Genomic DNA, 14,115 nt, shown 5'->3' with positions numbered 1-14,115 from the left:
CTACGGTACTGTGGCACGGGGATTTCAATGTGTACCAGGACTGCAGACATGTACCTGCAAACACACAAAATATTAATTGCATAACTTTATTTTTTCGAGGTGATAATTAAAACTTTATGACTACCCCTCGTATGAGATAATACAACTTGGATTCTAGGGATCTGAAAGGACACTGGAAGAGGAGTTGAGGATTTGATAAATACTTTTAATAATATTTTACAATGGAAAAATATATGTTGTGCTTGTTAGGTGCTACACAAAAACACACTGGAGAGAGACACTCATTTTAATATTATGAAAATTACTTTATTCTCAAAATATTTCTGTGTGTTTGTTTTCTGGAGATATTTAAAATTTTATTTTATCTTTATTTAAATCACTTCTGCTTTTTGTATTTTGAATTTTAGTTACTCTTTCCATTCTTTTTAAGCAGTTTTGGATTCAGATTTTCTTTTATTGAGCTTAGCATAAGAAAATAATCATTTGGTCTCAACAATGCATTCTCTGTTGCTAGGATACCTGTGAAAATTTTTATCTCTATTGAAGAAGTTAGTTTTATTGAAAACAAGGCATTAAGAAATGTAAACCTCTTGTTCAATTAAACCTACACAGTGCTGCTCCTCATGGGACTTGGAAAGATCAACATTCATAAATTCCATACAGGAAGTATTTTCAGATTTTCATTAATCGTAATCATACTGCCTGGGCATAATAGATTCTAACTTTTTGAATAATTATATTGCCAATTATACCTTAAGTTTAAGAGCAAATTTCACAAAACTTATTAAAAAAATATTAATTTTGCATTACAATTTCTAAGACTCACCTGCTCTCTTGAATGGTGGATCAAAAATATTCTTACATGTGGTTGGAGTCACAAATCCTAGTAGAGGTCTTGAAAAACTTTTGTTCATACATGGACAGTCACTTTTGGACTGGGAGTACAGCTGAAAGCAGGATCTAAACTACTGGAATGGTACCTCACTGGGAAATAAAGCCAGGATCTCTAGTTTACAAGGTAGTAGCAAATGCCTTGGAAGAAGCCCACAAATTGTTCAATCTGGTAACTTTATCCACCTAAAATAATGTTTCCTAATTGGTTCGTTACTATGGGTGTTTCAGAAGTTTGAGACCACTGAAGCAAGAGGACAAAACATTTTAAAAAATGTCTACAAACAGGTGTTCATGAAGGCTGCGTCAAAATTTAAAAGAATAAAGAGATGGTATGGTGCTTTTTAAAGAATAAGAGTGAGTACAATTTCTGAGTGTCATGAGTAGAGTCCGTCACTTTATGTTATAACATGTTTGTTTTTTATTTGGCATTGGATCGAATACTGTAGTGAGATGTTTACGTTTCTGATGAAAATCAGCCGAAATAGACAAACTTGATAAGGCATATTTTGACATATTCAACCAATTGTGTGTTTTTACAACATATTTCTTCAATTCTCTCAAAATAAGAGATAATTTTGTAATAGTCTTGCATATAAGCGGTTATTTTGTAATATATTATTTGTACCTTTAGCACAACGGATGGTTTATATTATCTATGGCGGGATGAGGAAATTACAGATGAAGAAATTAAAAACAGATGCTGTCTTTCTTACCAACTAGTACAGAACAATAATAGCCCCCTTGTTTTATCACACCGACAATTGATAGCCATGTGATCATCATTTAGGAGAAACGTTCTCCACCATTGTTGTGTGGGCACCAGAACCACATGTCAGGAAGTGAACAAGTTTCAATTCTTCTAATTTCTTTACCTTTTTTTCCCTTCTCACAACGATATCAAAAGTAAAAATAACATTCGGTACATTACAGCTCCTATTGATTTTCCAGAGCAGTACTGATTATGCTTTAGTTTCCACAAAGGTGTAAATTAAATCTAACATAATAGTAAATGATACAGAGGATAATTGCAGTGAACCTCACTATGTTTTCAGTATTTTCCCACCACATTCTATGGCTAAAGGAATTCTGACTTCAATTAATCTCACCCCCATCTTAGTCAATCTTTCCTGGAAGATACTGACATCTCATATAATGATAGATTTGTAAAGTACTGTTGTGCATATTTTTTGCTTTATTGGGAGTATTTCTGCATTTTTCTGACATATTTTGATTTTCTTATGACATATTCTTCAATTTTTGTGACATAATTACATACATATTTTACAGTTGTATAGTACATAAAGTCCTGGGCCTAGTAATGAGATACTAAAAGGGAAATATTCTAGTTTTCTTTTACTTTTAACCACGGTTATTTAAAAGAGATTTACCAACGTTTCAGAGGCTACATCTGCCTCCGTCTTCAGGGTAGCGTGTCTAAATGGTCTAGAGGTCCTTGTGACCGACAGATGCGGTGGAGCCTAGGCCACCTAGAATAATCTTGCAAGGCAACCATTTAGACATGCTACCCTGAAGACGGAGGCAGATGTAGCCTCCGAAACGCTGGTAAATCTCTTTTAAATAACACTGGGTTAAAAGTCCAAAAATACTAGAATGAATAAATCACCACTGATTAGCTACATAAAAGGGAAATAATATTTAGGAAGGATCCAAAGTAATTGGATAGGAAAACTGATTCTAGCATTTAAGTTGTTCTAAGGGTTACTAGACCACTATCAGAAAAAGTACAGCACTCTCCCAAGACTTAGGATGTGAAGAATATGCATTATCCCATTACCTGCAGATCTACATATAGACACTCTAAAAGTGTTCCTTTTTTGCAGTGCATCTGTATAGATGGCATTTCAAATTAACGGTTTTTGTATTGTGGCAAGTCATTTTTAAAGATACCACTGTTTTGTGTCTTTATTAGTCTATGTGGGCAAACAATCCCTTGTTGATGCTTTGTCGGTTCTTGATTTTTTCTTTTTGTGATGCGAGTGTTTCCTATATTTTACAATTTGCAGCAGAGTCTATTTATAGATTGCTTTCCTTAGCTTCATTATGTGGTAAGTCTTTTCATAGTTATTATTACAATGAACAAATATATAAACGAATTTGTGGTTCCTTCTGTGTGTAGATGATATCTTTTTGTAAGCACTTCCCTTCAACATTGCCACAGGGAAGCAGTTAATAGGAAAAACTGCCAAATAATGTAAAATTAACACCTCTTCAGTTAAAAAGTAATGGCATTTAAAAATAATTCAATAAGTACATTTATGTCAGTCTCCATCATGGAGTGGTCAGTGTAAAAATACTAAAAAACCAGAGATCTAGGGTTCAAACTGTGGATAAGGCTTGGATGTGTTTGTCTTAATCCATTCCATTATTTCATAATGATTAACCTGAGAGGTAGAAAAGTAACATGAACTAATGAAATTAGAGAAGAGAGAATACTAACGAACTGTTCATCACTTGGAAGGTTTCATCAGAGAAAGGATTCACTTTTCAATGATTCCTCTATACCAAGTCATAGAGTAATAAATTTTATGAAAGACATATCTTTTTAATGCAAATTATGTGATGCTCAAAATATAGGACATTTACAATATTGATCAAATTATTTCCTGATGCCAGACATAAGACTAAAATGAAAAAAAAAAAGATCGTCTGGCAACCCTGCTTGATCTCGAATTTGGAATGACATTTATATGTTCCAAAATAATAAATAACGCAATAAATACATTGCTTGCTTCGAAATTAGACATCTCTCTAGACAATGTATATCAATAAAAATCATGTTAAAAACCGATTTTATTGAAATATTGGGTTGGATAGATATATTGTGTGTAATACCTCTATTACTGAGTAAAATACAGTGGCTAACTTTGACTTCAAGGACATGGCAATAAAATTACCTTTGCTTCATATGGAACAGATATGGTCATAGAGTTTACATCTAGTGGGCAGATCCAGATGAAAATGTATCTGGACGTTAGTAATTGGGATATCAGATACTTATTTAGTCATTTCCTACATATCTGAATTATTAGTCATCTAGGTTATCAATTGGATTATCTTGATATGAATAATTAGAATATTCCAAACTTCCAGATTATCTGTTGCCTTCATAGTGTATACTGAAAAATATTAATTCCAGATATCTGTCGTCCAGAATTTTTGGTAATCTCTCATTAAAATGAAATTATTTCAATGAAGAATTGAATCTGCTATTGTATCTTTCCTGCATATTTTGTCATTTTTTGATTTTCCTTTCTTTTTATCTCAGTCTGAAGTAGAACATTTATTTGTAAGGGTAGAATGATATAAATTTTCAAGAATACTATGCTTTGATTATCTTTACTTTCAAACTCTTCTTTCAATTTCAGGTGGAGGACATCCAGTACACTTGCCATGAGTTGTCTACTTGTAATCTTAGGCATAAGATTTTCAGTTACTAAGATATTTTTTATTAATAATTTGCCATAGTAATTCTATTTATTCAGTATTTTTTGATACTGTATGTAGTTTATTAAAGCACAGTGAAAGTATTCTGTGAGGCAGGAGGTTGAAAAAAAACACAGTACTATTTGCAAGCGGACATTAAATTTTGCTTTCAAAACTATCACATATTACAAATTTAATGCATTGACCTCATACAATTTAATTTGATGATTGATAAAGAAATAGGTTAATAACTATTATAGAGATTTGGGACAGTGTAAATCACATAAACAGTAAGTCTACACTCTGTCCCGGTAATCTCTGGAGCATCAAATGAAAACATGCCTCTGCACAAGTGGGGACTTGACCAGCGAATGTATGAGAGGGAAAGTGAGTGTAGGGAGGGGGAATCAAGACTGCAGCTATGTGCACTGCTTTCTCCCCTTCTCTACTGTTGTGCAAGGCCTTGCTTCACAGATTCCCCAAGATGGAGTGTATTAATTACCTGTAAGTGATGCAAAGTTACATTTAAATTTGTTTCTGTATCGCTGATGGACATAATTTTATCCTAAAGATTCATAGATACAAAATATTAACCCTTGAAAAATGCAACTGCTATGTTACCCAAAAAGAAATCATTCATGTGTTTGATTTATAGCCAATCATAAGGAATGACAAGAATTTATACACACTTAAGCTAATTTAAGTTCAGTAAAAATTGTCTCAATTGTATCATTCACCCTGTAATGTTAAAAGGTTTTGAATCTCGATGAATATATATATAAAAATTTAAATGGAGGAGTTGAACATTGTTCTTCAAGATATTAGTATCACTTAATATTGTAACGGAAGGATAAAATTATGGTACAGTTTATAGAATTTGGATGTAAGCACCAGATAACACTTCAAGTACCATTGCAGATTGAAATGCATGATAAAATATCACATGTGGGTACAAACATTTTACAATAAAGAACAAGTGAAAAGGTAAACATTTGCCTCCATTAACACAGGGTTCCTAGTTGCAGCTGATCATGACTTACAGAAATAAATCAATAATACCGTGCGTTCATTTCGATCTGCAGCCGAGAGATCGGGAGAAGCGTGGCGGGCGGCGCTGACGGAGATGCCGACATTTGCGGCCTGTAATGCCCGCTTATTTTTATAGACATATGCAGACATTTATATAAATATTGCAAAACGATCACTAACCTGTGTTATAACACGCAAAATTTCTTCTGTAATTCATCCAAGTTCTGCTCTTATATACACAAAAAAATATGCTTTAGAAACGATGTTAAGAGCCACAGATAATACAACATTTTAATCATAGTTTTGACCAGTAACGTCCTGCTTAAGTTTATATCCTTGAAAGAGTTTTGTGCCGATGGGGATCGTTTGGAGGTTTTGAATGTGCAACACTGTATCAAGATTACGCTGTAGAAGAAACCGTTAAAAGTCAATAGTGTTCGTGAGCTTCCTTGCAATCCGAAATCTCCGAGCTCGAGTTTTTTGTTCCTTCGCGACTAGATGAAGACAGAGTTGTAATATAGTGGCGAGCAATGTAAACCAAGAGCGTGTTAATTTCGTACTGTGCGCAAGAGTGTTATTCTTGGTTACTTGCAGTTACTTGTTTGTGTTATTGTAGTGTGTATGTGTGAAGTGTCAGTGAGACGATTGGAATGCCAGCCGCAAGATTCACGTTAGAACAAAGATTTTTTTATGTATGACACGTACCTACGTGAAAACAAACTCGTGTCGAGACGTGTGTAGGTAATTTGTACAGAAATTCCCATGCGTTTCAACTCCACACAGAGATACGGTTAGACATCTTGTCCTTAAATTACGAGAAACTGTATCGTTAAATTTTAAAACACCTAAGCAAAAACGACGGATTCTAACCGAAGCAAAACTCGATGATATTGGTGCAGCGTTAGAACGTTCTCCAAACAAACCTCTACGCCGTGTTTCACAAGAGGTGGGCGTGTCAAAATCATCGGCACATACAGTCACTAAGCTACTAAAATTAAAACCATACTCTTATAACACAGGTTAGTGCTCGTTTTGCAATATTTATATAAATGTCTGCATATGTCCATAAAAATAAGCGGGCATTTCAGGCCGCAAATGTCGGCATCTCCGTCAGTGCCGCCCGCCACGCTTCTCCCGATCTCTCGGCTGCAGATCGAAATGGACGCACGGTACATGCTACCTCAATCAGTTGTTTATGTATAGCTTGCTGCATTTACTCTAGTTAGGTCTGATTTGATACCGATACTAATACTCTTACTGATTCCATTGATAATTACACAGATAATAGAAAATTGTAACAACAGGAAGCAGTTCACATAACATTTATATATTATTATATATTTTTACATGGAAATTATTCTGTATCAGTCTAACAGAATTTACTCTCTTCATGAGATAATCATTTAATTACAAAATCCATTTATACTCACACTGTTTTTTCATAAATAGTGAAAAATGATGCACTATATAATTTCCACAATATTGAGATTCCACTCAAGTGCAACTAAGCATTTTAGCATAAGAATATATAATATATACATAATATAATGTAATATATCAATGGATAATGGATAATGTATTTGACATTCTAGGAAAACACAGCAATTGAAATACAAACTGATATGTATTGATGCTACCAATTTTCAAAATTATACTGTACTTCTATTTTTATGTTTGCTATAATGTTTCCCACAATCTATTCCTCATCAAGGATTTAGATGTGGATTCTTTTGTGACTCTGGGTGAAATGATAACAACTCGTAAAAAGAGGTAGGCAAAATTTAAAGAAAATGAGACTGAAATTATGCATTGTAAGCTTTTTTGTTGTTACATATTCAGAGTCTATATTTTCCAAATAAATTTTCATTTGCATGACAATCATTCACTATGAAAATATTACTGTCTAATGTTCTAAATTATCATAAAAAATTTGGTTTTGGGAAGAAATTACTTTCTATCAAACACCAAAAATTCTGTTTTTCCAGTTTTATATCTAATTAAGCTTCTTGTTACCTTAACTCACAAAATTCTATCAAGATAGTGAACATCCTGTGCTCTTCCAGATATTTTAATTCCCTAGTTAGTCTCTTCTCTCATTGTGTTGACAGAACATTTCTACGAATTCTATTGCAGCAATAGAACCTGCTGCATGCAGCAGATAGTGAGACAAACTAATCATTTAGTTTGTGTTACACGAGTGACAAATGAGAAATTCATAATTTCTTGTCTATCAACATTGGATGAGTTTACATGTAACAAAATAATTAGGACCTTCACCTCAGATTTGATTCAACGTGGGAAGGCAATTTTTTGGTGTTCATCCCAAAATTCTGAGAGTAATTGGAGGAAGAACTTGAAATAAACTTTAGTCAAGTCTGAATTAGAAATCCAATTACCAGTGGTAATGGGGCTCAATGTGCTGAACATACATCCACAACAAGAAGCTGTTCGTTAAGTCTTGGCCAGGAAAGAGGTATTTGCTATGCATTTACATACTATAATTTCTCAATTGCTAATTGATTGATTGATTGATTTGGTGTTTAAGTTCACTTTATGCACAGTAAGGCTAATTGGGACTGGACCTACAGTTTAAAGTAGGATCTGAACCACTATGTGCCTCTAATGGGTATTGAACCTGTGACCCCTTGCTTACAAGGCAACAAGGCAACCACTGTGCCCTCAATTGCTAATTGGTCATGTCACAGTTGACATTTGGAGAGTGACAGAATCACATCTGGTGATATACTCACACCCATAGCTCTTGATAGGTCATGTCGACATTCATATCTTGACCTTCCTAGTTGATTTTTCCTACTGAATATCTGTAAATTTGATAGCTGCAAAGACTGACCTTGTAAGACATCTTGATCATCAAGGTACTACAATACATCATCAGCTTGGTTCTATTCCGTGACTCCTACATATTTTCTGGTGTGAACTCGTCCATATTTATGGAAGTATGTAACTTCTTCTTAGGTTCTGTGAGGAGGGAAACCAATATGCAGATATACGAGACCCAACTCCATTATCAAGAAAGGACTTCAAGTTCTGGCTGGAATTTTGGTGAGTAGTTTTAATATTTTGTTATTTCTGTTTTTCAGGGTGTCTGTCCGACAAGAAGATAGAGACCTGTTAACGTCTGGATGCTTCCAGCGCTCACCTTGAGAGCGGGATCTACTATCAGGGTTGGTGGGTAGGGGAATAGTAGCCGATCTCTAGATGAACACTGGGAATAGTTCATCTGGGGGTTGGCAGTGTTGCAATGTCTTCTTCTCAGACAGACACTTTGCCATTTTTAACTTTATTCTCTTTATTAAAGTTTGCTTTCTCTTTTCAGGTTAATTTCTGCCTCTGGGACTATCTTCGAGTTCTGGGTGAAATTTTGGTGAGTTTTTTAATATTTTGTTATTTTTATTTCAGGGTGTCTCTCGGACAAAAAGATGGTGACCTGTTAACGTCTGGATGCTTCCAGCGCTCACCTTGAGAGCGGGGCCTACTATCAGGGTTGGTGGGTAGGGGAATAGTAGCCGATCTCTAGATGAACACTGGGAATAGTTCATCTGGGGGTTGGCAGTGTTGCAATTTCTTCTTCTCAGACAGACATGTTGCCATTTTTAACTTTATTCTCTTTATTAAAGTTTGCTTTCTCCTTTCAGGTTAATTTCTGCCTCTGCGACTATCTTCGAGTTCTGGGTGAAATTTTGGTGAGTATTTTTAATATTTTGTTATTTTTATTTCAGGGTGTCTGTCCGACAAAAAGATGGTGACCTGTTAACGTCTGGATGCTTCCAGCGCTCACCTTGAGAGCGGGGCCTACTATCAGGGTTGGTGGGTAGGGGAATAGTAGCCGATCTCTAGATGAACACTGGGAATAGTTCATCTGGGGGTTGGCAGTGTTGCAATGTCTTCTTCTCAGACAGACACTTTGCCATTTTTAACTTTATTCTCTTTATTAAAGTTTGCTTTCTCTTTTCAGGTTAATTTCTGCCGCTACGACTATCTTCGAGTTCTGGGTGAAATTTTGGTGAGTTTTTTAATATTTTGTTATTTTTATTTCAGGGTGTCTGTCCGACAAAAAGATGGTGACCTGTTAACGTCTGGATGCTTCCAGCGCTCACCTTGAGAGCGGGGCCTACTATCAGGGTTGGTGGGTAGGGGAATAGTAGCCGATCTCTAGATGAACACTGGGTATAGTTCATCTGGGGGTTGGCAGTGTTGCAATGTCTTCTTCTCAGACAGACATGTTGCCATTTTTAACTTTATTCTCTTTATTAAAGTTTGCTTTCTCCTTTCAGGTTAATTTCTGCCTCTGCGACTATCTTCGAGTTCTGGGTGAAATTTTGGTGAGTTTTTTAATATTTTGTTATTTTTATTTCAGGGTGTCTGTCCGACAAAAAGATGGTGACCTGTTAACGTCTGGATGCTTCCAGCGCTCACCTTGAGAGCGGGGCCTACTATCAGGGTTGGTGGGTAGGGGAATAGTAGCCGATCTCTAGATGAACACTGGGAATAGTTCATCTGGGGGTTGGCAGTGTTGCAATTTCTTCTTCTCAGACAGACATGTTGCCATTTTTAACTTTATTCTCTTTATTAAAGTTTGCTTTCTCCTTTCAGGTTAATTTCTGCCTCTGCGACTATCTTCGAGTTCTGGGTGAAATTTTGGTGAGTTTTTTAATATTTTGTTATTTTTATTTCAGGGTGTCTGTCCGACAAAAAGATGGTGACCTGTTAACGTCTGGATGCTTCCAGCGCTCACCTTGAGAGCGGGGCCTACTATCAGGGTTGGTGGGTAGGGGAATAGTAGGCGATCTCTAGATGAACACTGGGAATAGTTCATCTGGGGGTTGGCAGTGTTGCAATTTCTTCTTCTCAGACAGACATGTTGCCATTTTTAACTTTATTCTCTTTATTAAAGTTTGCTTTCTCCTTTCAGGTTAATTTCTGCCTCTGCGACTATCTTCGAGTTCTGGGTGAAATTTTGGTGAGTATTTTTAATATTTTGTTATTTTTATTTCAGGGTGTCTGTCCGACAAAAAGATGGTGACCTGTTAACGTCTGGATGCTTCCAGCGCTCACCTTGAGAGCGGGGCCTACTATCAGGGTTGGTGGGTAGGGGAATAGTAGCCGATCTCTAGATGAACACTGGGAATAGTTCATCTGGGGGTTGGCAGTGTTGCAATGTCTTCTTCTCAGACAGACATGTTGCCATTTTTAACTTTATTCTCTTTATTAAAGTTTGCTTTCTCCTTTCAGGTTAATTTCTGCCTCTGCGACTATCTTCGAGTTCTGGGTGAAATTTTGGTGAGTTTTTTAATATTTTGTTATTTTTATTTCAGGGTGTCTGTCCGACAAAAAGATGGTGACCTGTTAACGTCTGGATGCTTCCAGCGCTCACCTTGAGAGCGGGGCCTACTATCAGGGTTGGTGGGTAGGGGAATAGTAGCCGATCTCTAGATGAACACTGGGAATAGTTCATCTGGGGGTTGGCAGTGTTGCAATTTCTTCTTCTCAGACAGACATGTTGCCATTTTTAACTTTATTCTCTTTATTAAAGTTTGCTTTCTCCTTTCAGGTTAATTTCTGCCTCTGCGACTATCTTCGAGTTCTGGGTGAAATTTTGGTGAGTTTTTTAATATTTTGTTATTTTTATTTCAGGGTGTCTGTCCGACAAAAAGATGGTGACCTGTTAACGTCTGGATGCTTCCAGCGCTCACCTTGAGAGCGGGGCCTACTATCAGGGTTGGTGGGTAGGGGAATAGTAGGCGATCTCTAGATGAACACTGGGAATAGTTCATCTGGGGGTTGGCAGTGTTGCAATTTCTTCTTCTCAGACAGACATGTTGCCATTTTTAACTTTATTCTCTTTATTAAAGTTTGCTTTCTCCTTTCAGGTTAATTTCTGCCTCTGCGACTATCTTCGAGTTCTGGGTGAAATTTTGGTGAGTTTTTTAATATTTTGTTATTTTTATTTCAGGGTGTCTGTCCGACAAAAAGATGGTGACCTGTTAACGTCTGGATGCTTCCAGCGCTCACCTTGAGAGCGGGGCCTACTATCAGGGTTGGTGGGTAGGGGAATAGTAGGCGATCTCTAGATGAACACTGGGAATAGTTCATCTGGGGGTTGGCAGTGTTGCAATTTCTTCTTCTCAGACAGACATGTTGCCATTTTTAACTTTATTCTCTTTATTAAAGTTTGCTTTCTCCTTTCAGGTTAATTTCTGCCTCTGCGACTATCTTCGAGTTCTGGGTGAAATTTTGGTGAGTTTTTTAATATTTTGTTATTTTTATTTCAGGGTGTCTGTCCGACAAAAAGATGGTGACCTGTTAACGTCTGGATGCTTCCAGCACTCACCTTGAGAGCGGTGTCTACTATAAGGGTTGGTAGGAAGGGGGAATAGTAGCCGATCTCTAGATGAACACTGGGAATGGTTCATCTGGGGGTTGGCAGTGTTGCAATTTCTTCTTCTCAGACAGACATGTTGCCATTTTTAACTTTATTCTCTTTATTAAAGTTTGCTTTCTCCTTTCAGGTTAATTTCTGCCTCTGCGACTATCTTCGAGTTCTGGGTGAAATTTTGGTGAGTATTTTTAATATTTTGTTATTTTTATTTCAGGGTGTCTGTCCGACAAAAAGATGGTGACCTGTTAACGTCTGGATGCTTCCAGCGCTCACCTTGAGAGCGGGGCCTACTATCAGGGTTGGTGGGTAGGGGAATAGTAGCCGATCTCTAGATGAACACTGGGAATAGTTCATCTGGGGGTTGGCAGTGTTGCAATGTCTTCTTCTCAGACAGACATGTTGCCATTTTTAACTTTATTCTCTTTATTAAAGTTTGCTTTCTCCTTTCAGGTTAATTTCTGCCTCTGCGACTATCTTCGAGTTCTGGGTGAAATTTTGGTGAGTTTTTTAATATTTTGTTATTTTTATTTCAGGGTGTCTGTCCGACAAAAAGATGGTGACCTGTTAACGTCTGGATGCTTCCAGCACTCACCTTGAGAGCGGTGTCTACTATAAGGGTTGGTAGGAAGGGGGAATAGTAGCCGATCTCTAGATGAACACTGGGAATGGTTCATCTGGGGGTTGGCAGTGTTGCAATTTCTTCTTCTCAGACAGACACATTGCCATCTATGACTTTATTCTGTTTATTAAAGTTTGTTCTCTCTTTTCAGGTTACTTTCTATCACTGCGACTATCTTCGAGTTCTGGGTGGAATTTTGGTAAGTAATTGGTGTTTAATTATTATTTAAAGATTATAATTTGCTTTATTCTGTTTGTTTCAAGTCGGTTCTCTTTTGCAGGTCACTTGTTGCACAGCTTTGAGCATCTGGAAGGACATATACTGGTTAGTATAAAATGCAAAAATTAGAATTTTACTTAGAGGTTAAGTTTATATTTTAGGATATTTTGGATTGTGCAAATAGACAACTCTGGAAAGTTTCACCTATTTTGATTCTTGGCTCAGGTAAAAGTATAATGGCATATGTTAGCTTTTAAATTTTGTGTTGATTTTATGGTCAAATTTTCATGTAAGCTAGTTGTAAGTTTAAAATATACTTGTATACTGTTGATTGGAATGTGATATTGTATGGCTATGTTCTAATATTTTTTGTTTCCATATACAGGTTCTTGTATTTTTTGTGGACAAATATAAGTTTTGTTATTGCAGAAATATACTCTCATATTTTCAGTTTTGATTTTCTCATATTTTCAATTTTAATTTTTGCAATATTTTGTAATTAATACACAACGAAATAGATTTTCATTTTTTTTTGTTTGTTTTAATCTGCTTTTGTGAAGTATATGCAAATTTCTGTACTAGAAAACTGGTTGCATATGTTGCACAACCTGCATACCTCACTTAAGAAAATGAAGTAATAAACCTTCAAAGTCAGTAGGTTCAAATTAAGTCAAACAAGCAAAAGAAGTACAGAGGTTTTCGTGTAATCTTTAACCTTGTTTTACGCAATCTTTGTGAATTTTACAATTTTTATATTTTCAAGCTGATATTTTTTTAAAATTTTTATGACACTTGATGTTTTAAGAATTGAAATCATAATTTTTAACCACACCAAATGTTACTTGCATAAAAATATAGTTGTTTACTTATTAACTTAAAGTTTGCAAGTACCTTTTGCCAGTCCTAAGTCTGTTAAAGTGGGAAGGGAGATTATGATTTCAGACTTTTCTTATTTCTACCAAGACTCTAGATTTGCTTTCACTTTCCATCTTGCTCTTCGAGAAGCTAACATGTGAGGAAGCTATCCATGTATACATTGATGTGCTGTAGATCTGAGTGTAATGCATGTTATGAAAGGTAAAAGGTAGAGGCTTTGAGAGCTCCAGAGCAGTTTTATCCAGGTATCAAAATAATTTCCTCCTTGGAATGGATATACTGAGAATCAGTCCAAAGTCTTACGTATGGCAGTTAGATTTCCTACCAACTGTTCCTACACAGCTCCACAATAAGGTAAGTCATGTGATAGGGAATAACACAACTTTGGTACTCTACTTAAGGGACTTCAGCAACTCTCTCTATGTACCATAAATTAATTATATCTGGTCATATTTTTATTCATCAATTAAATGCTTGGATTCAACAAGCACATACAGCCAGGCAGTCCATGAGGTTACTGCAAGAGGTTTTCTGAAATCAAATCATTTCTAAGAGCTTGTAGCCACCTCGTTCTCCGGACTTAAGCCCACCGGATTTTTACTTCTGGAGTTATGCAAAAAGTAACGTTCAGCCT

Source organism: Lepisma saccharinum, chromosome 30 (genome assembly GCF_977018435.1).
Source record: "Lepisma saccharinum chromosome 30, izLepSacc3.1, whole genome shotgun sequence".
Taxonomy (NCBI): domain Eukaryota; kingdom Metazoa; phylum Arthropoda; class Insecta; order Zygentoma; family Lepismatidae; genus Lepisma; species Lepisma saccharinum.
The sequence above is the reverse complement of the archived record's forward strand: the minus strand, read 5'-3'. Positions refer to the sequence as shown.